This window comes from Cyprinus carpio, chromosome B23 (genome assembly GCF_018340385.1).
Source record: "Cyprinus carpio isolate SPL01 chromosome B23, ASM1834038v1, whole genome shotgun sequence".
Taxonomy (NCBI): domain Eukaryota; kingdom Metazoa; phylum Chordata; class Actinopteri; order Cypriniformes; family Cyprinidae; genus Cyprinus; species Cyprinus carpio.
In genome coordinates this window covers 9,447,083-9,474,498 of record NC_056619.1, presented here as the reverse complement: position 1 = coordinate 9,474,498, position 27,416 = coordinate 9,447,083, and the positions used below count along the sequence as shown (strand labels likewise).

The 27,416-nt window shown below is 36.2% G+C and overlaps 1 pseudogene; it reads right to left on the bottom strand.

Annotated features, from left to right (window-relative positions):
* Positions 1-27,416, bottom strand: part of LOC109062310 — an 83,658-nt pseudogene that overhangs the window by 16,269 nt on the left and 39,973 nt on the right.

The following is a 27,416-nucleotide window of genomic DNA, read 5'->3' as shown; positions in this document are numbered from 1 at the left end:
AAAGCACTGGTAATTTTCTGGTAACATAGTGCAGTAATTTTTATTGCCATTTCCATTAACTCTGAAACACAACACAATGAAGTGCTAAAAATCTAAATACAGGCAAAACACCTGTAAAACAAATCAATATGGAAAATTCCTTCAAATTAATACTGTGTGCCGAATTTATATATATATATTTTTTTGCAAGCAGACCTGGTGTAGCTGGCAGGTAATGAAGAACAGAGATGGCTGAGTGTCGTCCACTTCCACAAAAGCGTCCACCACCACCGATCGGCCCTCAATCACCAACACACACTGGTAATCCAGATCTTTGTCTTAAAACACACACAGACATATTCTTTTTACGGCCTACATATTTTCCAATATTTCTCACATAAATCAATTAACATAAGACACCCAATTAATTATTTTCTTCTGAACTTTATATTCATCAAAGATCCCTAAAAAATGTATCACGGTTTCCACAAAAATAATAAGCAGCAAACTATTTTTGATTTTTTTGGAGCAGCAAATCAGCATATTAGAGTGATTTCTGAAGGATCACGTGACACTGAAAACTGGAGTATTGAAGATGAAAATTCAGCTTCATCATCACATCAATATATTCAAATAGAAAAAAAGTTTTAAAACTGCAATAATATATCACAAAGTAAACTTTTTACTGTATTTCTGATTTAAAAATTTTAAACTCTAATGTTTATTCAGTTGATATTTTTAAGACTTTAGAATTTTTCACTGAGAATGCTGTGCAGTTTCCACATCGTTGCGCATCAGTCAATTAATGAGTGATGACTGGTTTCAGGTTTACTCCCCACTAAACGTCCCGTAATGAAACCGCAGCTGGTTGTTGTGCATGTCAGTCAGACAGATCCTTGCTGTCTATGTGAGCATTACCAGACATTATGCTCAGGGTCACAGTCAGACTATCAAGCCCCAACAAGCCTCAAGACGTTATGTTACCTGATAGAGGTGTAAGTTGCGTCCCAGCAGAGTGATCTTCCTCTCGACATTGACAGGTAGGAGGGAGCTGCTCTGGATGCCCTCCACACACGGACAGGCGTCAGAACCTCTGCTCACGAGTAAACTCTCCTCTTCCTGATCACACACACACAGATGGACAACACACCTTATTACACACACCACTGCTCTCAGAGGAGCAGACGTGGAGTTTCTCTCATCTTCTGCTATTTTATGTATAATACACATAATAAGCAGAATGACAGCACAACAAAAGTGAGTGTGTTAGACAGAGATTTAATGAAAAACAAAATGGACAAAAAAAGACACATGAGGAACAGCCCCCAGAAGCAACTTAAATGATTAAAGAAATATTCTGGGTTCAATACAATGCAACAGTGTTAGAGACTGACTCTATTACGTGATTTGTGGTGCTTCATGGGAGTGTGCAGGCACTGAAGTGCTCTTTTGGTTAAATTTGCTTGCTTCAATTCCCTGACTGGTGGAGAATTGTTGAAGAATAACGGGTAATGTAGTTATTTATTTACTTCTTTTTACTGGAAATTCTGCTGCTAAACACGATTTAAAAAATAACAAGGGCTGATGGCTTCAACAAAAGCATAGACCACTGGTTAAAAAAACGTGTAGCTCACATAAGGTCTGTTTTCAATGTGCTTTCATTTCTGTTAAAAATTGGCCTATAAAAATATGGGATTTTTACTGCTGGAACCTGTGTTAAACAGATAGTACACCCAATTTCAAAAATTTCAGCTGTTTTATTCTAACAATTAAAGTCAAAGGGGTCCAAAACAACAGATTTCATTGTTGGAATAAAAAACTTTTTTAATTCAAAAGAAGTCATCAAACAGGTTTGTAATAGTGTTGTCAAAAGTACCAACTTTGGAACCAGTTGGTACTAAAAAAAAATACTAGCATTTGAGTGTTTGAAAGCCACGTCTATCAGTTTATCTCTAATACATCTGCTCATAGATGGATCCGCAGATAGACGCGGCTTTCAAACACTCCCGTGTGTATGTGAAGAGCGTCATGATCATTCCAACCAAACACATACATAACTAACGACCGAACAAAACAAAACAACCAATCAGAGGTGTTTAAGAATCCACTCAACCGCGCTCAAAATGCTCGCAGGAAATGCTAGTATCGTCACATTTTTACATTTTCAGTATTGTAATGAGGGGTAAATAAATGACAGAATTTAATTTTCTGGGGGGTGAACTATCCATTTAAACTGCGAGTGTGTTACTGTAACCCAGATTATGGCTTGTTTTTACAAACTGATGATGGATGAGTCAAATGATTTTCTGTGCAAATCAACATCATGAACCCAGAACACTGCTTTAATGTTGTGACATTAAATGGCTTTAATATATAATTATGGTTGAATTAGTAATAGAGCAGAACTGCTTTCTTCCATTTAATTATATATCCCATCATTCACGCATGTAATTTACGCTTTAGGTACGTTAAACCTCCAGCATCTGCAGCGAGCAGAGTTGGCCCGAGGAACCACACTCACCAGGAGGAAAAGGTCAGCAGAGTCGGACTGGTAGTCTGTGTCTGGAGCGAGGGGGAAATCGGATGAATCAGGCCCTGCCTCGCCGTCGCCAGAGGGGGCGCTGGCTGACGACACAGGGACGCCTGTGTCTATAAGAGCATCTATATCCATCTCCGCCTGAGAGAGGGTGACCACTTCAGAGGAGGATGAGGGTAGCACTTCAATCAGCGGCCCCATCGTCACCACTTCCCCAGCTCTCAACGCGGGCAGCGTCACTTCAGCCGCCTCTTCACGCAACGAAGGTCCCACCAGTTCTTCGTATGATTGCGGGGTCGGCGTTGACAGCAAACCTACCTGGATGCTCTCCTCCACCCAAGAGGTATTTTTAGAGAGGGTGGTGGCCTCTGTGATGGTATCGGTTGACCCTGTAGGGGCACTGGATGGGTGTGTAGAGGAGGTTGTAGCGTGGTTGGGGGTGGTGGGTGGAGGGTTGAGTGGGGTCGTGGTTTCCAGAGGTGCGGTGGTGGGGGCGGCGGTGGGCTCTGGAGTAGTGGGCGGGGTCATTGAAGGAGTAGTCATAACAAAGGCTTCGGTAGTTATGGCAACCTCAGTGGTGGAGAGGGTTGTTGTTGTCGTGGGTGTGGAGGTGGAGGTGGTGTACGTGTATGCGTCAAAGTCTTTTATTGTTTGAGGAGCAGACGTGGGGAGCGAAAACTTTAGACGAACATAGGACACAACAGAAAGAATGAGGGGAAAAAAGAAATGAATGGCAACTGAAATAAACATCAACTCAAATCTGTAAACAATGGTGCTGAATTAAGCCCATTATAAATCATAAAACACACAAGCAAGCGTTATGTGTACTGCCATTTAAAAGTCTGGGGTTGGTAAGATTTTTTATTTTTGAAAGAAGTTTTGATCACTAAGCTTAATTAAAAAATACAGTAAAACAGTAACACTGAGAAATTCTATTATAATTTAAAGTGACTTAAAATCTAATTTGTTTCTCTGATGCAAAGCTGAATTTTCAGCATCATTGCTCCAGTCTTCAGTGTCACATGATCCTTCAGAAATCACTCTAATATGGAAACATTTTTTATAATAATCAATGCTAAAAACAATGGTTTTGCTTAATATTTTTGTGGAAAAATACTTGAATACAAAGTTCAAAAGAACAGCATTTATTTAATAGAAATCTTTTGTAACAATGCATTCTTGCTGAAAAAAACTCCTTACTTTTAAATGGCAGTTTATTTGAACCAAAAACTGTTCAAAGCAAAAAAGGAGCCAAAACACATACAGTGGGGTCTAAAAGTTTGAGACCATACTAAAAACTGTGATTTAAAACTTTAATTAATAGAAATAAATGTTTTGGGGAAAAAAAAGAAATGACAAATTTAATAAGAATCATTTCACAATTTCATATTCTACTATTTCTAGTCCACTTATTAAATTAATACATTTGTAACTAGATGGGGACAAAATCAAATACTTTTTCTAATTAAACTTTCCACAAATTGTTATGTTTACTACACATTAACTAAAAAAAAATACACAAAAAAAAAAAAAAAAATAAAAAAATCTCTTAAAAGAGAGAGAGAGAGAGAGAGAGAGAGAGTATATATCGCTGTTGGTCTCATACTTTTGGGCTCCACTATAATTGCACAGCATATCAAACTCACATATATGACCTCACATATCAACAAAAACTTACATGCTGGTTGTAGATGATCGCACCGCGGTCACACATGGACCGGTGAGTGCACACATGCTGGTGGATGCACCAGTTACATTTCCAGCGGCTGTTCACACAGCCCCTACACCTAAAAACACAGCGAGACAGAACATCATGGACCAAAAGTTTAGTTGACTGTATAAATTAAACCCATCTACACCCCCTGAGCATTTAGATGAAGACAGCAAAGCAGCACTGCATCCAAAATAGCTGAGCTGTAGAATTACACATGACTCCCCTAAACTCATCAAACAACACAGAGCTGAGTTCACAGCTTTCCCACATCGCAAATCAAAACAGCATCAGGGAGAGCCGCCCCATCAGTGGCTGTCTGCAGGGGTGTATGGGTAAGGGAGGATGGTCAGGGCGGAGGATATGGCAGGAATGTGGGAAACAGCTGTTAAATCATCAGGGATGTGTTAGTGAGGTCCGGAGAGCGAGACAGCTGGCCTGCCCCTCGCACGCCTCTGGGACATTCTTCCACGCATGACAGCCGCTCACCAATGGAGGTTTTAATATTGCTCTTGGATGATGATGGCATGACACTAAAAGTGGTTAAAACTTTTCCACTTTACAACAATAACATTAGTTAACTACATTAGGGTTAGGGTTAGGGTCCATCTGCCATCAGTGGTTCAACCGTAATGTTATGAAGAAGCAAGAATACTTTTTGTACACAAAGAAAACAAAAATAACGACTTTATTTAACAATTCCCCTCCTCTGTGTCTCTCCAAATCAGCGTAGCACCATTTTGGCAATTCTGACTAGTACGCAAGCAGCTTACGCTCTTCTGTGTCAGCCGCACTGTGCTGATGCTCCGTTTTCTTTCAAACCAAAGTGTAAATACACATAAAAAATGTATCCTGTATACTGCTCAGATTTGCTAAAACGGTGCTATTGTTAAAACGGTGCTATGCGCCAAAATGGCGCTACGCTGATTTGGAGAGACACAGAGGAGAGACATTGTAAAATAAAGTCGTTATTTTTGTTTTCTTTGTGTACAAAAAGTATTCTTGCGGCTTCTTAATGTTACGGTTGAATCACTGATGGCAGATGGAGTATTCTTTTGATGCTTTTTATACTTTTCTTGACCTTGACACTGTTATTTACTTAATAACTATGGGACAGTCACAGGCCTCCCGGTTTTCATCCACAAAATCTTAAATCGAAGACCGAAGAAGAACGGAGCTTTAATGGTTTGGAACGACATGGGGGTAAGTGATTAATAACAAAATTTTCATTTTGGGGTGGAGTATCCCTTTAACATTGTCCTGAATTTTCGTGATCGCTTTATTCTTGTGGCATTAAAATGAAGGAGAGTCCCTGTGACTTACGGCCTGGTTCCAGAGAGCTGCTGCACCACAGAGCAGTCGTAGAAGGTGAAGTCTGCGAGAGCTATGGTGACCGTCCGAAAGCGCAGGGACAGTGTGACGGACACAGAATCTGTTATAGAGGACAAACATGAGAGCAGTCTGGGTCAAATGGCACTGGAACATCAGATCACACATAACCTTAAAAAAAAATAATAAGCTGAAGTTAAATGCACCATCCACAGCTTATTTCGTCATTCATGTAATATCATTAACTTTTCAGTGGAATGCTTCCATGGAAGAGTAATGATGCGGAAAAACCAACAGAGGAAGTGAAACCGGATCATGACTATTATAGAATTCCAGAGTGATGAACTACAGTTCAAATGTTTGGTTTTGATTGAAGTTTTTGAAATAATTTGAAACAAGTCCCCTCCTCCTCCTCCTTTCCTCCACATGTAAACCAGTTCCTTAAGGCCAGTTTTTAAGCGGTTTCACAGGAAATGATTCAAACATGTCATGTCAAACATCATTAGCATGTGTGTTTTCTCACCCTCTCCCTGTGGCAGCGGTGGAAGTCTGTGGGCCTCAGGAGTGGCACAGGTGACTGTGGTGCCCTGCACCAAAGCAGATGTTTCAGTGTCTTCAAAGAAACATGAGTACATGTCACCCTCGGACAGACTGGGCAAACCCGGGACACCCACAGCAATCTAATCACACACACACAAAAGAAACATATTAACCATGGTTATAATCTCACAATTAATACAGCTTTGATTAATTCATTAGAAAAGCATCCCTTACGGAAGAGTTAAATTAAAATGTCAATAATTGGGGAAAAAGCTTTTAAGCATTAAATATGAGGCAAGATAATGTGTGAATTATCCCATTAGGGAGTGCAGTGGCAGAGTCTGCTAACTTATAGGCTAATTACTGTAGCTCGTTAACCATATGCTAACTGAAACACAAAGAAACAATTGACAACGATGTAGTAATTTGATTAAAAGTGACAGTACAGAAATGTATAATTTTACAAAAGATTGCTATTTCAAATAATGTTCTTTTGAACTTTCTATTCATTAAAGAATCCTGAAAAAATGCATCAAAAATATTAAGCATATAAAACTGTTTTCAACATTGATAATATTAATAATAATACATGTTTGCTGAGTAGCAAATCAACATATTAGAATGATTTCTGAAGGATCAAGTGACACTGAAGACTGTAGTAATGATGCTGAAAATTCAGCTTTGATTACATTTACATTACAAAACATACATTACGAAAGAAAGCAGTTATTTTAAATTGCAATAGCATTACATACTGTATTTTTAACCTTGATGTGCATAAGAGACTTCTTTAAAACACATAAAAATCAGAATGCTAGTGGATGAAAGATATTAACTCAAATATTGAAAAATATTTACTTTTAGGCTTTATGGTTGAAGGAGGACTGAATTTAGATGGTGCTCTAAATTTCCCACTTTATCACAATTTCTGACTGAATGACTTTATACCTGTTTCTGCTCTCCAAGGCTGGCGTTATATTGGCTCATTGACTCCACTCTCAAGCACTGCTGCTGCTGCTCATCAAAACTCCACAGCCAGTGACCTTCGACCGAGCCCAGCCGACAATCTGAACGCATCCCACACCTGGAGGAGCGAGGAGAAAACAGACCAGACAGGAGGATGAGTAAGATAGCTGACAGACAGAGAGAAATACTCCTAAAATAAACTGAAAACTGCAGTCCAAAGCGGGAATTACAAGATGAAACTCACCGGCCGTCAAGAACACACCAACCGCAGTATGGGTCCTTCACTGCCAGACAGGAAGTGCAATCAGTGTGCTTGTCACACTCTGCCACAGGCCTCTTCTCCACCTAAACACACGGCACAGAAGGAGAAATCACTTATTCACACACCACACACGGACACAGCAATGACCCACTTCAAATCTGCACTTTTCCACATTTTTGTGCTGATTGTGAGTGGAAATTTTGCAGTGTGTTATTTGGATATCATAAAAATGATTAAACTAGAGTGACCATACATCCTTAAAGTTGACTTCCATCACTGTTTTATGCTATTATGTGTTTCCTGATCTAGCTAAGTGGGCGTGGCGATAAGTGCAAACCTGAGGGGAAGTGCTCATTTGAGCTAATTTATGGAAATGTTTGTGCAAATTAGAGATGTAACGGTATTAACATTTCTTATCACGTTTGATAATTTGATTGACACAGTTATCAGTATTATCACGGTATTGTTAAAATGTGCTGGAAATGTTCAAAATGTACTGAACTCGTAAATCATTTCACCATGTTTTGTTTTCAAATATCAGCTAACAACGAATAAAATTAATTTTTGTTTGCATAAACACTAAAACACAGGCGGAATGTAAATGTAACTCTGTAAATCCACTCTCTGACACTAGGTGGCGCTTACGGAACAGCAGAATTAGAGCTGTTTCCCGTAAACTCTGTGTACAAAGTAGCATTGCAATTAAGAACATTACTTTTGGTATTACATGGAGTGAAGATGAAAACAAAATGCCATCGAATCGTTTCTGAAGACAGTCAGAACCTTCAGAGGTAGATTCATATAATTTATTAATTTGTATATTAATTTGTATAATTCCCATATCACTCTTTTAAAACTTCTCAGCTTTCCCTTCATGTTTTCAAACAAAACAAAACTATCAGTATTACATTGCTTTGACCGTTCACTGTAGATCCCACTTTTTCGCATACCACGATTGGTTGATTATGTACAATGCCTGCACGCTATTGGTCAGACTAGTTTTCCATCATTACCTTTAGCAAGTATGAAAACAACAGAAAAACAAAGCCAAAAAATCCAGGAAAAAGAGGACGTATGGTCACCTTAGTCAGATTTACTCAGAATACTACACTCTGTAAAATATCATCAAATAGGTTTAAAATTTATATATTTTCATTTTATTTAAACAACATTTTCAAAAAACAGACAAACTAAATATATAAAACTATAATTATTAAAAATATAGTTTTACAGTTTTTATTTATATTAAGTACATTTATATGTGCGATACATCAGAACAATTGCAAAAAAAAAAAAAAAAAAAAAACTAATCTAAAAGGTGATTACTAGTAACAGCAGATAAAAAAATAAATAAATAAATAAAACTTAAAATGTCATGCTACTGGCCAACCACAAGACCTATACTATCAGTCACAGGTTTGGAATGATTTTTTAAAAATGTTTTATAAATACAACTATCTATATCACTAACCCTACAACCAATAAATCAAAAAATACAATAATTTTAAAAATTAATTTAAATATGTGATGCAAAGCTGAATGTATTTTAAAATGTAATTTATTTCTGTGATGCAAAGAGTTATGATTACTCCAGTCTTCAGTGTCACATGAACCTTCAGAAATCATTCTAATATTTGGCTGAATATTGCTTAATTATTAATTTAATAATTAATTATTAAATATGTTTCATTAATTTTGCAGTTATTTGATATTATGAACTATTGTTACAATTTAAATTCACAATATCTAATAAATAAAGCCTTGGTAAGCATAAGAGACTTTCAAAAAAATTTTTTTATTATTTTTGACTGGTAGTGTACTAATGACATGAACTCACGGAATGGCTGGTCATGATATAGATGTGTCTATGGGTGGAATCCAGCAGTAAGTCACTGTTGATGGCCAAACCAGGTTGGATGAGAAGGGTGGAGTACTTCTTCACCTCTCCTGAGTTACCCAGGAACACCTAACATGAGATCAAATAAATAAATAAATAAATAAAGAGTTTCAATAAGTAACCTGACAACGGCTCCTAAGAACTTCCTCAAGGTTTAATTGAATATTTAGGCTTATAAAACTGCATCAGTTGCAACAGGACACCTTGGAGACACGAGGAGAGCTGGATGTGGACAGGTCTAACTAAAAGTGCTAAAAGTGTCTGCTGAAATGGTTTAGCACTAGAGCCCTTCAAAGTCTCGTTAAAGGAAAACGACGTACAAGGATCTGAGAGAGGTGCCTAATGCCTCTTGAATTCTATCACGACTCGGGTCCATTTCAGCAAACCAGATTAGAATAGTGAGAATCCCATCAGAAGAGCAGGTATCCTGCTTAAGAGTCTCAGACACCTTACACTGTGAGCTGCTCATGCACTCCACCCAGTCAGGTTTGCGTTTTAACTGGATTAGCATTGACAAACTGTCGGCCACAGTCTGCTGCAGGAGGAATCATGCATTGCAACATTATCGTATCATGCAAGACTGAGTAGCTGTGTAGATGTAGGTTTAGAGGATGTGTACCTGCATGTTTGCTTGTGAGGGAAATACAAATGTATATGTGATTTGTCAGTTAGCTTTTTTCAGTTCATTTCAAATAAAATGATATTTCATCTATGTTAAAGGGCTGGGTCACCCAAAAATGTTGTAATTTATAACACATATTTAGTTATGCTGTTGCTCGCCCATATCTAGCAGAATGTATTAGCTGCTGTTTTCCATCAAAAAACAGATGACTGATGTCAGATTTTTATTTTATACATACATTTATATGATTTTATGAGCTGATTAATTATATATATATATATATATATATATATAGTAGTGCTGTCAAACAATTAATCACTTCCAAGATAAAAGTTTTTGTTTACATAATATATGTGTGTGTACTGTGTATATTTATTATGTATATATAAATACACATGCATGCATGTATATATTTAAGAAAAATATGTTACGTATGTATTGATATATAATATAAATGATATGAATATACTAAATATATACATGTAAATATATGTAATTTTTTTCAAAATATATAGGTGTATGCATGTGTATTTATATATACATCATAAATATACACAGTACACAAAAACTTTTATTTTGGATGCAATTAATCGCGATTAATCATTTGACAGCAATAGTGTATATATATATATATATATATATATATATATATATATATATATATATATAATTCTCCCTGCCTACATATTTACATACAGTATGTTTATAAAATATACTTTCTATTTATAAAACAATAATCAATGCATCCCATTTCTGTTGTTGATATATAATTAAATTTAATAAAACTAAATATATTAAATAGCCAAAGTTTAAAACCTTATGCATATTGTGATGACGCCTATTCAAAAATGTTGTCTAAATGCGTCACTTGTCTTCCACTGTAAAAATGTCACACATGCTTGTGAACAATGACACTGACTTGCCAAAATGTGTCAAAACAGCAGAGAACAGTGGATGGCTGTCAAGGGAGGCTTGGGTCAGGCAATGTCGTTCAGATTTAACCAAACACTACGGTTTAACCTTTGCCCACTGTGGCATGCAAATACAGTCAGTGCAAGGCCTAGACGCAACTTGGCCTGTGTTTAAATTTCAGCTTACGATGGCCTTTGAATTTGCAAGCGGTGTCAAACTGAGTCTTCGGTGGTCTCCGAGCAATCACTATCCCTGCAAATACAGTGTTTCATATATAGTGGTTTGTGGTGAAGTCTGCTCTGTGGTCCAACTGAGGAAACACAGAAAGCTTAAGTATGCTGTTTCAGCACTATGTTGGGATATGACACATTCACTCTGTAGGCGAAATCTCTTTCCATCTGCTTAAGTAGATAGATAATATTACCACATTAAGCGGACTAATATTTCCCTAGTGGTTCACTATAAATCATAAATAAATTGTTTTAGAAATGACCAGTCAAACGGCAAATTTTCATGTCACATACCTTATGCAAATTGCCTTTGGAGTCACCCAAGAAAACAATAGTGTGCCCCTCCTTCACACTAACAGCGACAGCAGTGAGACGGGCGGATGAGCTGTTCAATACGGCTTCAACTTTAACCGGCTCGCGGCTCGCCATTGGACTTGGGGTGTGGTCCGAGCCACAGGGATAAGCCTTCAGGGTGTTCTGTGGGAGACAACAACAAGTTTTCCTGACTTTGGTTTTGGCAAAACCATTGTGACCTAATCCAGTTTCATGTTGTGTAATAATAAACTCTGCAAATCTCTGTTTTTTTGTACCGTAAGGGTTTAGTTCTCAGTCTATAGCCTCAAGGCTGTCAAATCCTCTTAGTTGAGAAAGCCAGATTAGATGAAGATTATCTTGGTCTCACACTAGGATGGCAAGGCTGCTCCTTTCTTTGAGACTAACGCTATCAAATCTGCTCCAGCGTTCTTTGATAAAATCTAGCTTGCATGTCATGCCATGTTCCCTCATTAGCAGAAGTGATCTGTTTGTGTACCTGACTGGGGATCAGGAAAATGTGCTTCAGTGTTTGAGGATTTGCAAGAAACATAAAGAATGCTGTATTTGGGTGGCGGTGTTTGTCTGTGGATCAGTAACATCCTACTTAAAGGGATAGTTAACGCAAAACGTCTGTCATCACTTATTCAACCTCTTGTTGAAAAACCATATGACTTTCTTTCTTCTGTGGAACATAGAAAGAGATGTTTCGAAGAATGTTCAAGCTGTTCTTTCCCATTCAATGAAAGTGGATGGAGACCAGCATCTGTCAAACTCCAGAACAGACAAAAAAACACCGTAAAGCATCGTGGAAGTACTTTGTACTCTGAAGTCATATTTACAGTAATTATTTTAGCAAAAACAAAAATGAAGTTGCCACAATAACAAGAAAAGTATTGTGCTACATTAAGAATCTGGTAAATAACATCTCTTATTTAATTTCTGGAGAATGAGCATCCATCCCAATTCACTTTCATTTTATTTAAAAGAGCAGCATGAACATTATGCTAAATATCTCCTTTAGCATTCCACAAAAGAAATAAAGTCATATGGGTTTATACACCATGTTGGTGAGTAAATGAAGACAGAATTTGCATTTTTAGCTAAACTATCCCTTTAACAGGCAATTCTCTCCTTTCGATAAGTCTTCAAAACATCTAACCCTCCTCAGACTTGTATTTCTCCTTCCTACCCTCTTTTCTAGCAGACATTGAGCTTGGGGTTTATTGATCCGAATAACCCTGTTTAGGACTGAGCAAGCCGGGTTCTGGATGCTGAATAGGCAAATATATGGAGGTCATGAGAAGGTTGTTTGCCTGTGAGCCCACATCCTTGAGTTCTTTGATTTGTCTTAAGATCTTGTTAGGACTAATGCTCATCAAAGAGTCAAAACATAATTCACTCAGATCATGGCAGGCAGAATTGTACGAGCTAAAGCAATTTGCCTGAGAATTAATGATGAGCAATGCATCTAAATTAGGATAAATGTTAGTTTAAATATACCGTTGGAGGAAAATGATGCGGTCCAGTTCCCTAGAGTTACGTTGTGGGCATCCTTTCCCCATTTTCCCATGCTTTTCAAACAAAGTTAAACTACTATGATGATTATGTGGAAACGGTTGACCTCAAAACCTAATTATATGGACAATTTATAAGTATAATGTTTCAATGCGAAGACAGTGTACAAGTGAACAGCCGCTATCAAATATCCCTGTAAAATGAACACTTTAAGACTGTGTCATCATCACTTGTGACAAAACAAATACATTCCTAGCATCAATAACATTTTTTGATCTCTACAAGGTTTTTCTAACCCTGTTATTTACGCCCAGGCTCAGGCCACTTTTAACACTGGATTTCAATTTTTGCTAACACCATATAATCTATGTGAAAATTGAAGAAGAAATTGTTGAATAAAGTCATTAGTTTTGTTTTCTTTGTGCACAAAAAGTATTCTTGTAGCTTCATAAAATTAAGGTTGAACCACTGAGGTTACATGAACTATTTGAATGATCTCCTTACTATGTTTCTAGGCCTTGAAGTTAGTTGTATGGCAGTTGCATTGCTGTCTATGCAGGGTCAGAAAACTCTCATATTTCATCAAAAATATCTTAATTTGTGTTCTGAAGATAAATTAAGGTCTAACAGCTTTGGAACGACATAAGGGTGAGTAATTAATGACTGAATTTTAATTTTTGGGTGAACTTTAAAATAATATTTAAAACTCTCTATCCATTTACTCACCGTAGGCAGGTAGGCACAGTTGGATTTAACGTCATACTCGATGTATGCCAACTTGTTGCCATCTTTCACTCCGTATTGCGTGTAGCACAGATCTCGTGTAGCATCAATACTGCGGTCCACTTCATCCAAAGAGTACACACACAACGCAGATTCCTCACTGGGTCCATTAGCAGCACTAACTCCCGTTGAAAAGACTCCCATCAAAACCTGCGAGCCTCCAGATTCCTCACCGCCCACCTGCGCCCCCTGGAGTAAACTGTAGTTCCTTCCTGTTGAGTTCGAGTGACACACTAGCGGAACCTCAACGTATGAGTAATACGCCTGATCGTCCAAACACACCCGTGCCACGTACGTACGATATTCCCTTGATGCAGCTTTCAGGTCACGTCTATAGAACAAAAAGTAGACGTGGTTGCGACGCGCAAAGGTTGCGACAAAATTGTGATCGTACTCCGAGAGGCGCCCGGCTACAGCGAGCTTAGCAGTTTCCTCGTAGGAAAACACTGGCTCTGTCGAAAGTTGTCGAGTGGAGACTGGCGGGTGACTGCTGGTGTAGCCTCGTCCCACATAAAGGACAGGATCTTTGTCTTGCGGTCGCACCACTAGCCCAACCGTCGACACCATAGGGTCGTTAGCCGCCACATATTGTGTATCAACAGGTCTCTCGGCAGAGAAGAGGACTTCGTTCACTTTGGCTAGGCTGCGTTTCTGGCAGGTGCCCTGGTGTACGCTGCCACAGGTGATAAGCTGGAGGGAATATGGATCCACTAACAGAAGCTTGTTGTGATTGTTAACGAGCCCAGCCTGAGGGCAGTTCTCCAGGGTAACCGGAGGCAGACAGTCCTTGCTGTCTCTCACGGGGCCGGTTCTCTCATCCACTACAAGACGGAGGCCATCAAGGCCAGCGAGCTGGAACAGATGGTCCCGGGCCCCAACGTAGACCGTTCCTATGCTGGGGTCAGGGTGCAATGCCAGGTGCTGGAAGACCGAGTCATTGGAGGAGAAGCGAGGGTAACTGCTGTGGACCCCCAGAACACCCAGGATGAGGGACTGTAGCAGGGTCAAGACGAGGGCCATCCCACACTGAACTGCAAAAACACTGATCGCATGTGACAAGAGTTAGTATTAGCTCACAGAACAGAGCCAAACACAGTAGAGCTAAGGAATAATTCAATTTTCGGAATTAGTATTTATTAATTCCTAATAATAAAGAATAATTGTTCGTTTTTTTAATGTAGTTATATTAGACAGGGCCTGTCATGAACAAAGCAAAAGAATATGTCCTGTAGAAAAGAATATAGTAAATAAATTAACATAAGTACTTAATAAAAAAATGGAAATACTTTGGCGTTTTGATATATACCAAAGCACTAGAGGTCTATAGTGAATTCTACCAATAACCAGGTTGGACCACACTTACCAATAACCAGTTAATCAATCAATAGTTTTTGGATACTGAATGAAAGCAACGTAATAGTAAAAATAATGCTGTACTTTATTAAAAAATAAAAAAGGACTCAACCATGAAAATCTACTGTACTTTTTAAGTGAAATAGTAAATATACTTAAAAAATAAAAAATAAATAGTAATTGTACTTTGATAATTCATGTTAGTTCATTGTGCATTACCTAATGTTAACAGATACAACTGTAAAATTTAAAAACGTATTAGTTAATGTTCTACATAATCTAAAAGTAACGATGAATAAAACTTCTCCAGCAATTGGTTATGGGTGCCGATTAATCAGCAAAACTGATCGATTGACCTCTAAATAAAAGTGACTGATATTCTGCAATATACCATATTCATTCAAAATATTCATTCAAATCATGCATATCCATTTAAATGATACTTTGAAATATTATCAAATAAATGTGTATATATCAAATACAATAAGTGTAAATGTATAAACAAACAGTATTGCAGTATTTTTGTTTTGTTGTTTTTTGTTGGTACCATGGGACATGTTTTTGTAAGTATTTACATACATATTTAAATAAATTAGAAAAGGGATTTAAAATAAAGGCCAGTGTTACCATGGTAAATTTCCAAAAGTATGGTATTATCATGGTGCATGTAAAATAATAAAATTAAATAAATAATGCATTACCATTTTTGTACGTACAAAAATCAGTCAGTCAATCAATTAATCAATCAAGCAATAAATAAATAAATAAATAAAATAAACTGAAAACTAGATATTCACTTGGTACAATGCCCAAATAACACTAATAAGGTACTTAAAAAAAAGAATACCACAGTATTACCATGTTATTTGTACAAAAGCATGATAACACCATCCATTTACTAGTGGATCCTTATATACAGTAGTCAACATTTGAAGTGGATCAAAAAAGTTAATCAAAGTTGTCCTAAGACAAGAATTAATTTTGGTTTTAGGTTTTAGGACAACTCTGATGAAAGTTTTTGATCCACTTCAAATGTTGACTACTGTACAATAAAGTGGTCTACTACATAAATTAATTATCACTTTGACACAGGGTAACAATCTTCAGACAAGGCCTTGTAAAAACATCCATATTTAAGAAATATGATGGGAAAATATCACACATACCATCTGTCAGACATATAATGTTCGGGAGGCTGCTGTCCTCTTGGTTATCCAGAAGCATAGCACATGCCTATGGAGACAGTCTGTGAGGGTAGAAAAACATGCCGGTTAGCTCTTACACAGAGCGGCATTGAGCAATCTGAAGAGAGGAGGATTAATGCCATTGTGGCTCATGGGAGACACAGCTGTTGAGCTGAGCAATCCTTCCCTGACAGGAAATTGGATGATATAGGCTCTAAGTCACCATCGAAGCCCTAATGCATTGCTCTACAGTAGCAGATTGGCAGAGATCCTGTACTCTGAGGAGGAAAACTGTCGATTATGTTTTATATGAATTAGATGTGATTAATAAGAAGCCATTATAGGGTAGTAGTCTACACTTTCTTGAGGCAATTCAAGCTGACCTAAACAATCAATAAGAAAAAAGTGAAATAATGTGATTTGATTACTTGTGCTATGGCTCAGCATCACCCCTGATTCTCCATTTCCCTAAGTGGAGCACCTTTTTGTCATTTCCCACATTCACTCGTCCACTACAGACCTCTTTCTCCAAGTCAGCATTGAATAAATGGGCACAGTTTAAATGCACAGTATAGGGACACTCATAAAACCACAGGTCAATGAACAAGAGGAATTTAGGGTCTCATTATTTATGACATGTTGGCCTTGCTCAGTTACCTCTTTTTGGTTTGGCCATTTCCTGCTAAAAAAAAAATTATCTGAACCAGTAATGACTATGCCGCAACTCTGGAGTATAATCTACCAACTTTGAAACTGTATTTTCTGTACAGAATGATTTTAAAATAATAGTGGGAGGTTGAATCAAAAGGAATCCAACAACTCTGGGTCAGATTCCTTTTAAAGATTCTTGTTTTGTACTGGTTCCATTAACGATTCTTTTGAATTTGAGAAAGTATTTGAACAACAAAAAATACTGGGATAATTTCAATATTGAATGTGACATCAGTGGTACTCTTGTGAATCTGCAGTGATGACTGACAAGGAAGAGAAGAAATTGTTGAATAAAGCTGTTATTTTTGTTTTCTCTCTGCACAAAAAGTATTCTTGTAGCTTCGTAACATTTAAGTTGAACCACTGATGTCACTTGAACTATTTTAACAATGTCCTTACTAAATTTCTGGGCATTTAACTTGGTATTAGGATTTCATCAAAAATATCTTAATTTGTGTACCGAAGATGAACATGGGTTTGGAATGACATGAAATTAAACAATTAAAAACAAAACACTCCAAATAACTATACCCCAAAGTCTGATTTCTGAGCAAAAGACTATAGTTTATGAGCAGGCTCTTTCTAGTGATATTACTGCATAGCCTATTTACTGAAAAGAAATGGCTTATAAGAGTCATTTGTTTGCCATGTCGTATTCTCAATCAAAAGAAAAGACTCTTAAAAGCCACTTATTTTAGTTGCCATGCTGTATGCTTATGATTTGCCAAAAGACCACCTGTAAGTAGAATGTTTCTAGCCCACTGATACGACCTGAGCCAGCTCATATGAATGTGCCTAATTTGAAACATACAGTACAGCATTCAAAACATAATTTGCAGAAAGTATTTCATTCAGTGTAAAATTTGTAAGAAAAGGTTTCAAGCACCAAAATAGTCAGCAACAACTAAACAACTAAAGTTGGCAACTAATGGCAGGCTTGTTAGCGACAACGTGCTAAAGCTAACAGACTGTGTGCTTTTGCCAAGCCCTATATAAAGTAAGGCCCTATGAAATCCATTTTTTTTTTTTCCAAAATCCATTCTATTTTTTTTTCCCAAATTCCATTTTTCCTATTAATTTTTCTGGATTCTGTTTTTGTTTTAATGGTTAAATAAAAAATGTTAATCAAAAAGCATTTCTATTTAATTGAAATCATGAAACTTACACAATTTAACAGCAATTTCTTAAAATTTTAACAAGAATTAAATTTAAAGGTCCTATGAAATGTTTTTTTTTTCAAATTCAGTTTTATTTTTATCAGATTCTGTTTTCCATTAATTTTCCATAATTTTTTTTCTAATAAAAAATAAATATTTATTATTGTTTTATTTATTTATTTTTTGTTATGCGTTAGGCTGTGTTATCTATTTACATTTTTCTAATAAATAAATTCTGGTAAAAAAAAAATCTGGTAAATATTCTGTTTTAATAATAATTTTAGTAGTAGTAGTAGTATCATTATATATCATTATATCATTAAGTAATTTATTTCTGTCACAGTTTCTTCACATTAAACCGAACTTTTATTTTGACGAGTCAATGTGACGGCCTTTCAGTTTCTGTTTGTATATGATATGATGGTAGATTTGCTCAAAATAAATGGTAAAGTGCTCATGCACTCATATATTGAGGTGGCAGCGTTATACAGTAAAGTCCATTTTTATGACTGGATTCCATGATTCCATCCGCTTTTTCCACATCACAGAAATCACAGGGTCCTAATAAAGACATACCGACATCCAACTAATTCACTAAATTTCACCCAAGTTGACAGAGAATGACTTAACCCCAATAGAACTGCTATTAACCAAATCAAACAAACAAAAGTGCCCCAAGCTGACCTATTACCAGATTTTGGAGGTGTGTTCCAAGAGGTTCTGTTGAGCATTTAGAAAACCCCCCTCAACATTAGGTTCTACCCTGAAAAGCAGCACAGACAAAAGAGCTCAACCTCCACAGTTAGCGAACAGCAACCTGAATAATAGAGGCTCGTTAGGCCGACTGCTTTTAAATCTTCACTAGAATAGACATGCAGGTGGTGTTGTTGATTTAACACCAATGACAGTTAAGGCCAACACAATGCAGAGTCTCCTCTTCACAGACCAGTCATAGAGAAAGAGGGGGAAGGAGAAAGTGAAAGCGCGAGAGAGCAAGGATTCCACACAAGAATGACAAGCACTTCACCCTGTATTAAAGGATAAAACTCTGAGCCGGCCCCTCCGAATCGTCCCCGGGCTGAAGGGAGTGTATTGTTTGGAAGCGTTCCCAGGGGCACAGATAGATGCCGGGACCGGAGGGGTAACGTCAGGCCCGTAAGGCACGGCTCACACAGCAGCACCGAGAGGAGACTGACCCCTCTGTCTCTCTGGGAGGGGTTGGCAGTGACCCCACATTTTTACGGCCTCTAACAGAATGTTACGCTGTCACGCCTCATTGGGCATGACAATGAACATGAAAAGTTGCCACTCTGGATGATTAAGAAAGCTATTTATCCATCTCTGGGGACAATGCGGCCATTCAGCAGGACTGAAACATAATTCACAGCGTATGAGACGTCTTTTGAGATATCAAACCGATGTCGTTAGCCTCTCTGCGAAAGGAGGTTTGTCTGTAAAATATGGTGAATGGGTGTTGCGAACAATCCTCGGTTGTATTTCGAATTTTTCCACGAAGGCGTGAGAATTGAAAGAGAAGTGAGGGAGAGTGAGAGGGAGAGGGTGAAACAGTGGCATGTTTATGTTATTAATAGAGCTCTTGAACGTAACGGGGCATCGCAGCATACCCTGCATTCCAGACGCTATTGTTGACCTTTCCAGAGGCTTGAGTAGCCGGACTTTATCACTAATGTCAGTCCAAATTTGCAGCTTTCACTAGCTAAGAACTGCCAAACCACCAACCAAACTGACCAACCACATTGTGTTTTGTTTTAGGTGGTGTTTAGAAGGTGAGTTATCTGATTTGATTGACATATCATCATGGGAAAACATTCAAATTCAATGAAGTGCACAGATGTGTCCATCTATGGCTGGCTGTACGGAAAACTCTATTGAACTTTACTTGTACAGAAAAATTATCCTAACTCGTGGCAGCAAACAGTTGGAAAAATAATGATAGTTTTTCAAAGAAGCTTTAAATCATGTAATAGCCGATATATTAATGACTATAAAAAATTAAAATTGTGCCATTGAGCTACAACCCTCTACGGACACCTTGGCTAGTAAAGTTTTTAGTTTAGTCACCAGACTGATATACTATATATATATATATATATATATATATACCTGAAAGTACATACTTAACATCAGTCAGTCAAGCATTATAATATGATATCTGGATAATCGAGTACTATTTAATGATAGAACTTTACTAATTATAATTAAAACTTGGTAACCATGTATGAATGCATAGACATTTTAACTGAATTTAGGACTGGTGGTGGTGCTTTGTTGATCATTCAGTGTTTCTGTAAACAAAAAAACAAAAAAAAAAACAATAATACTGATAAGATAATAATAATCCTAATTCTACTAATAACAACAGTAAAACATGCACAAGAAAAAGAATGAACAAGCTGCTGGATTCATGAATATTAATCAGTTTGTGTCCATTCACAGGAACTGATTTGCTGAAATCAAAACAGGGACCATAATAAGTGAGCAGCAGCCAATGAGATTGCCATTTGCGCATTAGTTCCGCCCACTACCAGAAAACCTGGCAGTTCTCAAAAACTGAAAAAATCCAAAGGACCTCCGTTATTTTGACAGGAAAACACAACAAAGAATATTGTTTACTTGTAACGCGTTAACTCTGCATGATCTGTAAAACTCGCTAACTCTCTCTCTCTCTCTCTCTCTCTCTCTCACTTCGCGCATGTGAGAGCAAGCGACGCGAGTTGTGCGCCTTCACACTAGAGTCTAAGGCACGCCAAATACACAAACACAGGTAGGCTGTGCATCCATTGAGATGAACTGAAAAATATCACAGATCGCTTGACAAAGAGAGAAACTCTGAAGCGCTCAATCAGAGTGTTCGGCAAGTTAAAATATATCGGTGTTAAACTTATACTTAGCCTCAAACTCACACACTGGCGAGTAAAATCTGAGAATTTATTAGCCATTGGCTAATATTAGACATCATTTAGTCGCCAGAGTGACGATTTAGTCGCAATGTAGAGGGTTGAGCTATGGGCGTCCCGAGTCTAAATCTCGGCTCAAGGACCTTTCCCGATCCCGACAATTTTTTTTATACTGTAAAATAAAAAAATCAATTCAATTTTAATAATCATTCATATAATAGTATTACTTAATAATGATAATAGTAGCAACAACTGTAAATTTTCAATAGTTATATTGCTGTTATAACAGCATATAGTTATATGGCTGTTTGTGAGACACTGAAAACACTTGATCATGTGCTGCTCATATGTAAATAAACACAGTGCTATGCTTCACTCTGAAACACTTTCCCACATATATGTATTAATTAAAATGCATCCTTTATGATTTGATAAATGCAAAAACCCATAACACAATTTTTGTTTTATTATCATTATTTGTATTATTTAGGCTATATATATTTTATTGGCACAGAAATGACACATTTTAACAACCCTTTCCACTATCTAACAAGCAGCAAATCGTGATTTGACAATTTAATCTTATTAGCTATTAAAAAATATATAAATAAAAGTATGAGCTCTGCATTGCAGCCCATCCAAACTCCATAAGGTGGCACTTGAGTTTAAAGTTGTGGGTATTTTTTATTTTTTTTTAAATGTATAAACATCAGGATTTCCCAGCAACCTGTCTGTTAGGACCAGCCATAAAAACAAATAAATAATCTCTCACTCCCAGAGTTCTGACAAAGTGTCCCACTTCCTTCAAGCAGACGAACTTCCCATGACAGCTGGACCCTCGGCACTATATATATCTCCATAAAAATATCCCTAAAACCACTTATGTCACAGATGCAGATCGGGTGGAGACGCTAGCAAACGAGCACAGCCAAGTCTACTGTTTCTCAGCGCGCTCACTGTATCTGTCTGCGCCATCGCTGTCATGCTGTGGTTTCTCTTTCACAAGCTCACTTGTGCCCACAATTATACTTGGCACACAAACCAATGCAAGGGACTCAGTATTTGTCGCTCAATGTGCCAGTGTACTGACAGAAACCAGCACAGAAACTCTATGATACCCTAAAAATGCCACATCACATTACAGAAAGCAACTGCAGCGTAAGAACAGAACCACATGTGAGATAACTGGTAACATGTAATTCATATCATGAGTTGTAATGTATAGCATGCTAAATGCATAGTATGCCAAATTAGGAGTAGTGGGTTTCAAATCATAGTATGGATTTTCATAGTGTGCAACCATGCATGCTTTTTGGGCTTATATTGCCCATAACCCCTTGCTCAAGATAAAATTTATTATGCAATAGTGTGTCCCAACACTGGACAACTTAGGCCAGAAATATTCTCCACGAGTATTCAAAGGAAGACTCGAACGTCTAGCCAAAATATTTCAAGTGTGTGTGGTATTGCACTAAAGGGAGCTATAGAGTTCAGTTGTCATCAAACCAGCTATTGTTCAGCTAGCTACTTTTCCAAAAGTGTTTGACTGCAATTCAGCTACTTAATTTTATACTTAATACTTAATTTTAAGTATATTGTAACAGTTTTAGAGTAGTTCCTCAACCCAGTGTTATTTTATAACCCATTGTATAATTTATATACTATTTATTAATATTATGAATTACACACACACACACACACACATATACACACATAAATCTAAAATTAAAATGAAAACTATATATATATATATATAATATATATTTTTTATTTCAGTGTTGATTTTAGTCCTTTTAGTTTTCATTTTAATTTTAGATTTAGTTAGTTTTAGTAAATTTGTTATGTGCTATTGCCATTTTTCTTCATATTTCTATTTCGCTTTATTTTTATTTCAGTGTTGATTTTAGTCCTTTAGTGTAAACTAGTTTTATTTCAGCTAGTTTCTAAGGCAACACTTTTATTTTTAAGCCAGGGTATTTAGTATAATTTAAACACTATTACAGTTTTTAGTAATATTTTGAATTCACTTTTATTTTTATATTTTCAGTTTTCATTTTAATTTGAATAACTTTTTTTTGTGATTTTGTTATGTGCCCTTGTCTTTTGTATTAGGTTTTTGTTATTTTAAACATTACTTTAACTTTATTTTTATTTCAGCTTTAGTTTTGGTTGGGTTTTAGTTTTTTATTTCCAGTTAGTAATTTTAGTGCTTCTACTTAAACTTATTTCAGTTTGTATTTTGTGTAGTTCTATTTTTTTTTTCACCATAAACTATTGTTTTTTTCAGTTACATTAGTTTCCAATGCAACATTTTAACTTTTGAAGCAGTTCTATTTTACTATTATTTATACAATTTTTATTAATATTTTGAATAAACTTATTATATCTTCAGTTTTTAGTTTACTTTTCAGCAACTTTGTTAGGTGCTTTTGTCAATTTAATCAGTTTCTTTTCTTTTTTAATTTTTTTTTTTTTTTTTTAGTTTTCAGTTTTAGCTTTCCAATAAGTAATTTAAGTTAGGAACCTTTAGTTCAGGTTCTTCATCTAATATATATATATATATATATATATATATATATATATATATATATATATATATATATATAATTACATTTATGTTTTTCATTTAGATTTGATATCAATTCTTTAATTTATTTCAGTTTTTAACAGTTTTAGTTGGCCTCATCCTGACATTGGCAGTGCAGTACATACGTTGTGCGAGCAGATGCAAATTGGGATTCAGTCTTTTTGATCAGGTCCTTCTCAAGTGATCAATAATGCAGAAGCACAACTGCTGATCTGAACCCTGGTTTATGTGGCACAGCACTGACTTCTGGGCAGCACCACAATAGTAATTGACGGCAGCTGCCAAACAGACCACCAAAAAACTACTGGATGCTGATCAAGAGAGGAAGGAAGCAGAATCAATGATTGAGAATGAGGAAAAAAAGACATCTGCCAAGTTTAATTACTGAAATTATATGTAATTACAATTAAACCGACTGCATTTCAGGATTTGGCAAGACGTTGCGGACCGGCTTATCAGATGTCAGTCAGAGTTCAGAACTGATAAATCACATTTAACAAGGCACATGTTAAACATCTCTTCAACACAATGCAAGTCACTTTGTTTGAGGAGCATTCAAAGGCCTCCAGCAGCTTCCGAATATGGCTGTGTGTCATGAATGTTTCATGGGTTTTCCCATCATAACGTTTTCAGAGGGGTGATGTCCATCCCCATCTGAGAAACTAGCCTTTGTCCTGCCTGACTGACCAGAAAGAAATCCCACAGCTTCAGCTGAGCAGTAAAAAAAAAAAACCGGGGTGGAGGACGAGCCGCACACCTGCAGGTGAGGGTGAACAGACACTTTTGGAGCCCTATCCTACATTCTGATGAAAAGAGGGCTCACGTGGCTGTAGGACGCGTGTTTATCCGAGGAAGTCCTGAGGCGGGTTTGAGGTTTGGGGCCTTTTCAATTATTCAACACACTCTGAGCCCTTATAGCAAACTCCAGATGCTTTCTGTGTGCTGCTTCGATGAATCGTGCAGTGATAGAACAAGGAAAGAGTGTCTGAGTGACCCAGATGTGACAGGGACTCAATTGGGCGTCGTAGGATGGTGTCAAGCAGAGGTCAAGGAAGGGTCATGAGAATCAAGTCACCGTTTACTAACATGCCTTCAAGAACATTTGAATATTGAATGACAGAATTCTCCATTTTTGGAATGCTCATTTAATCACTATTATGTCTTATCAAATTATTTGTTTTTTCTTAAGTATGGTGAGAACAGTAGCTCTTTTCCAATAGCTTACTATAATGGCCAATAGCTTTGTGTAAAGAACATACAGTAATTATTATGTGATTATATAATGACACATATCAAATAAGAAATATTATTTATTTATTATTTAATATTATTATTTCTTCAATAATATTAAAAAAGTACTAAATTATAAATATATATATATATATATAAAAACTTTAATACTCACTGATAATTTACAATTAACTATTTATATAATAAACAGTTAAATAATATTTATTAAAATAATTAATAAGTGTTATCAATAATAAACAATATTTTAATAAACCAAATATCTATTTATATAATATACATAATGAAAAAATATTTACACATAAAATAAACATTTAATAATGAATAAATAATATTGCACTACTTTATTATATTGTATTGATCTTTTATATTATTACTTAAATTTTAAATTAAAAAAATATTTTATTTAATAATGATTATTACATTACTTCTCTCTGATAATCTCACAAATAACTATTTATATAATTATTTAATGCACATATTATATTTATATAAATTATTTAATAATTGTATAATTATTTATTTATATAATTAACTATCTATATACATAACTAAAAATAATATTCATTATTAAAGATAAACATTTACATATCGGTATATACAGTGTATATACCGATATATATATATATATATATATATATATATATATATATATATATATATATATATATATATATAGAGAGAGAGAGAGAGAGAGAGAGAGAGAGAGAGAGAGAGAGATTTATTAGTTATTAGAAAGACATTTATTAGTAGTTATTTATTTATTTAATATTTTAGTATAGTATTTAGTTTTGTAAGATAAATATTTCTTATAGTATCATAAGATATTAAATTTTTCTTAACAATTATTTCATATTTCTTATTATTCTGCTTATTAGTGACTACAGTGACTATGAGCAGTCATTGTATACAAAAGATTCTTTAAAATTCATACTGGGAAAAAAAGGCATATGGGTTTGAAATCTTTTCACTGAATTTGGCTGTTTTAAGCATTGAGCTTGGTTGCATTTTGACTCGTCTCCTGTGTCTAGACAAGGCAGTGCTGTACTGTATGAGTCAGGGGCATGTGCTGTGTCAGTGACTGTATACGTAGCAGCCTGTAGTAACTGTATTGAGCAGCAGTATGATGAAAGAGCCAGCTGATATCATCCTGCCCCCACATTCAAAGTAGAGCCCGACCGATATATCGGCCGGCCGATATTATCGGCCGATATGAGCTAATTGCATTTAAATCGGCATCAGCGTTTATAACGGCCGATGAAACATGAGAAACAGAGTCTCATGCTTCACTCATGTTATGAGTGTTACATAGTTTGCCCACCAGAAGGAGCTCTGCAGCTCCCCAGTTGACAACAGCGCCAGAAATCCACTACAGAAGAAAGCTATCAGCCGAGCCACTGAGATGTACTCTTTTGACGGTGAGTCTGTTGTTCGTCATGTGAAATGATTGTAGATTTAGTTCATACACTGTATATAAAAACAGTGTGGTAGTTCTAGCTAACGGTCCTATCATTATCACTTCTAAATATTCTGTAACATCACTTACAGCCGCTAATGCATTGCTATATTAGATTAGCCACAAAGCTAATACCATGTTTATCAGTGGAAGAGCGCTAACGTTAATAAGAGGTCAAACTATAACGTTAGCGTTTAACTTATTCTAAATATATCAGCAGTGTTTCCCACATAATGACCGCGTAACTGTGGCAGGGGGGCGCGTGTAGTCAATGACTAGAAGTTATGTACAGCGTGCCTCGAAAAAACAACAACTGTTACGTTATTTTAACGCAAACATAGCTTCCTTTTTAGCAGGCCCCTTAAATGCTTGCTATTAACTTGTTTGAAGGTGGTTCTTCTCAAAATTGACAGCGATGTGTTCATGACACTAACGTTAACCATTCAACTTCGAATTGATTCCGTAATCTTCCGGTAACAGTAAGCTAACTTTACGTTCGCCAGCGCATGACGATGTTTTGATTCAGACTGTACAAAGAGAAGAGGAGAAGATATACGGGTCCGTTGTGAATGTGTCTGTGAGAGCAAATATAGTGTAGTTACAGTAACTACAGTAGGTGCGTCAGAAATGATTAAACCAGAGGGGACATGTAAATAAATGTGAGCTGAACAAGCGCTTTTTTTCTTCTTTTTTTACAGATTGTTTCAAAGCAGCTTTACAGACATAACAGGAAAATGTTGTAATAATATAGTTAAATATAAGTAGGTAATAGGTAATACCTATTGCTTGACAAATAAAAAAAAAAAAAATATATATATATATATTTCTCTATATTTCTCATTTTTGCCTATGTAGGAGATCCCTGTTTATTATTATTATAATTCTAATGATGACATGAGTAATGATACATGGTGATATTATTAATACACATGCTTATTCTTTCTCTGTCTCTCTTTCTGCCCTACAGATGGCTGAAAAAGGTGAACGCTGTAGCAGCAAAGTGTGGGACTACTTCTGCAAAGATTCCTCTAATGCAGTGTTCTTTTGATCATTAAAAAATATATACTTTTGATGTGCAATTGTTTAGTCATTGAGACTGTAATCTAAGGCTTTTTTTAACATAATCCCTTCTGGAAAATGGTTTATACAGCCCACATACATAGAACAGGCAGATATTTTACTATTGAATGTTGTGTAAGTGTAGT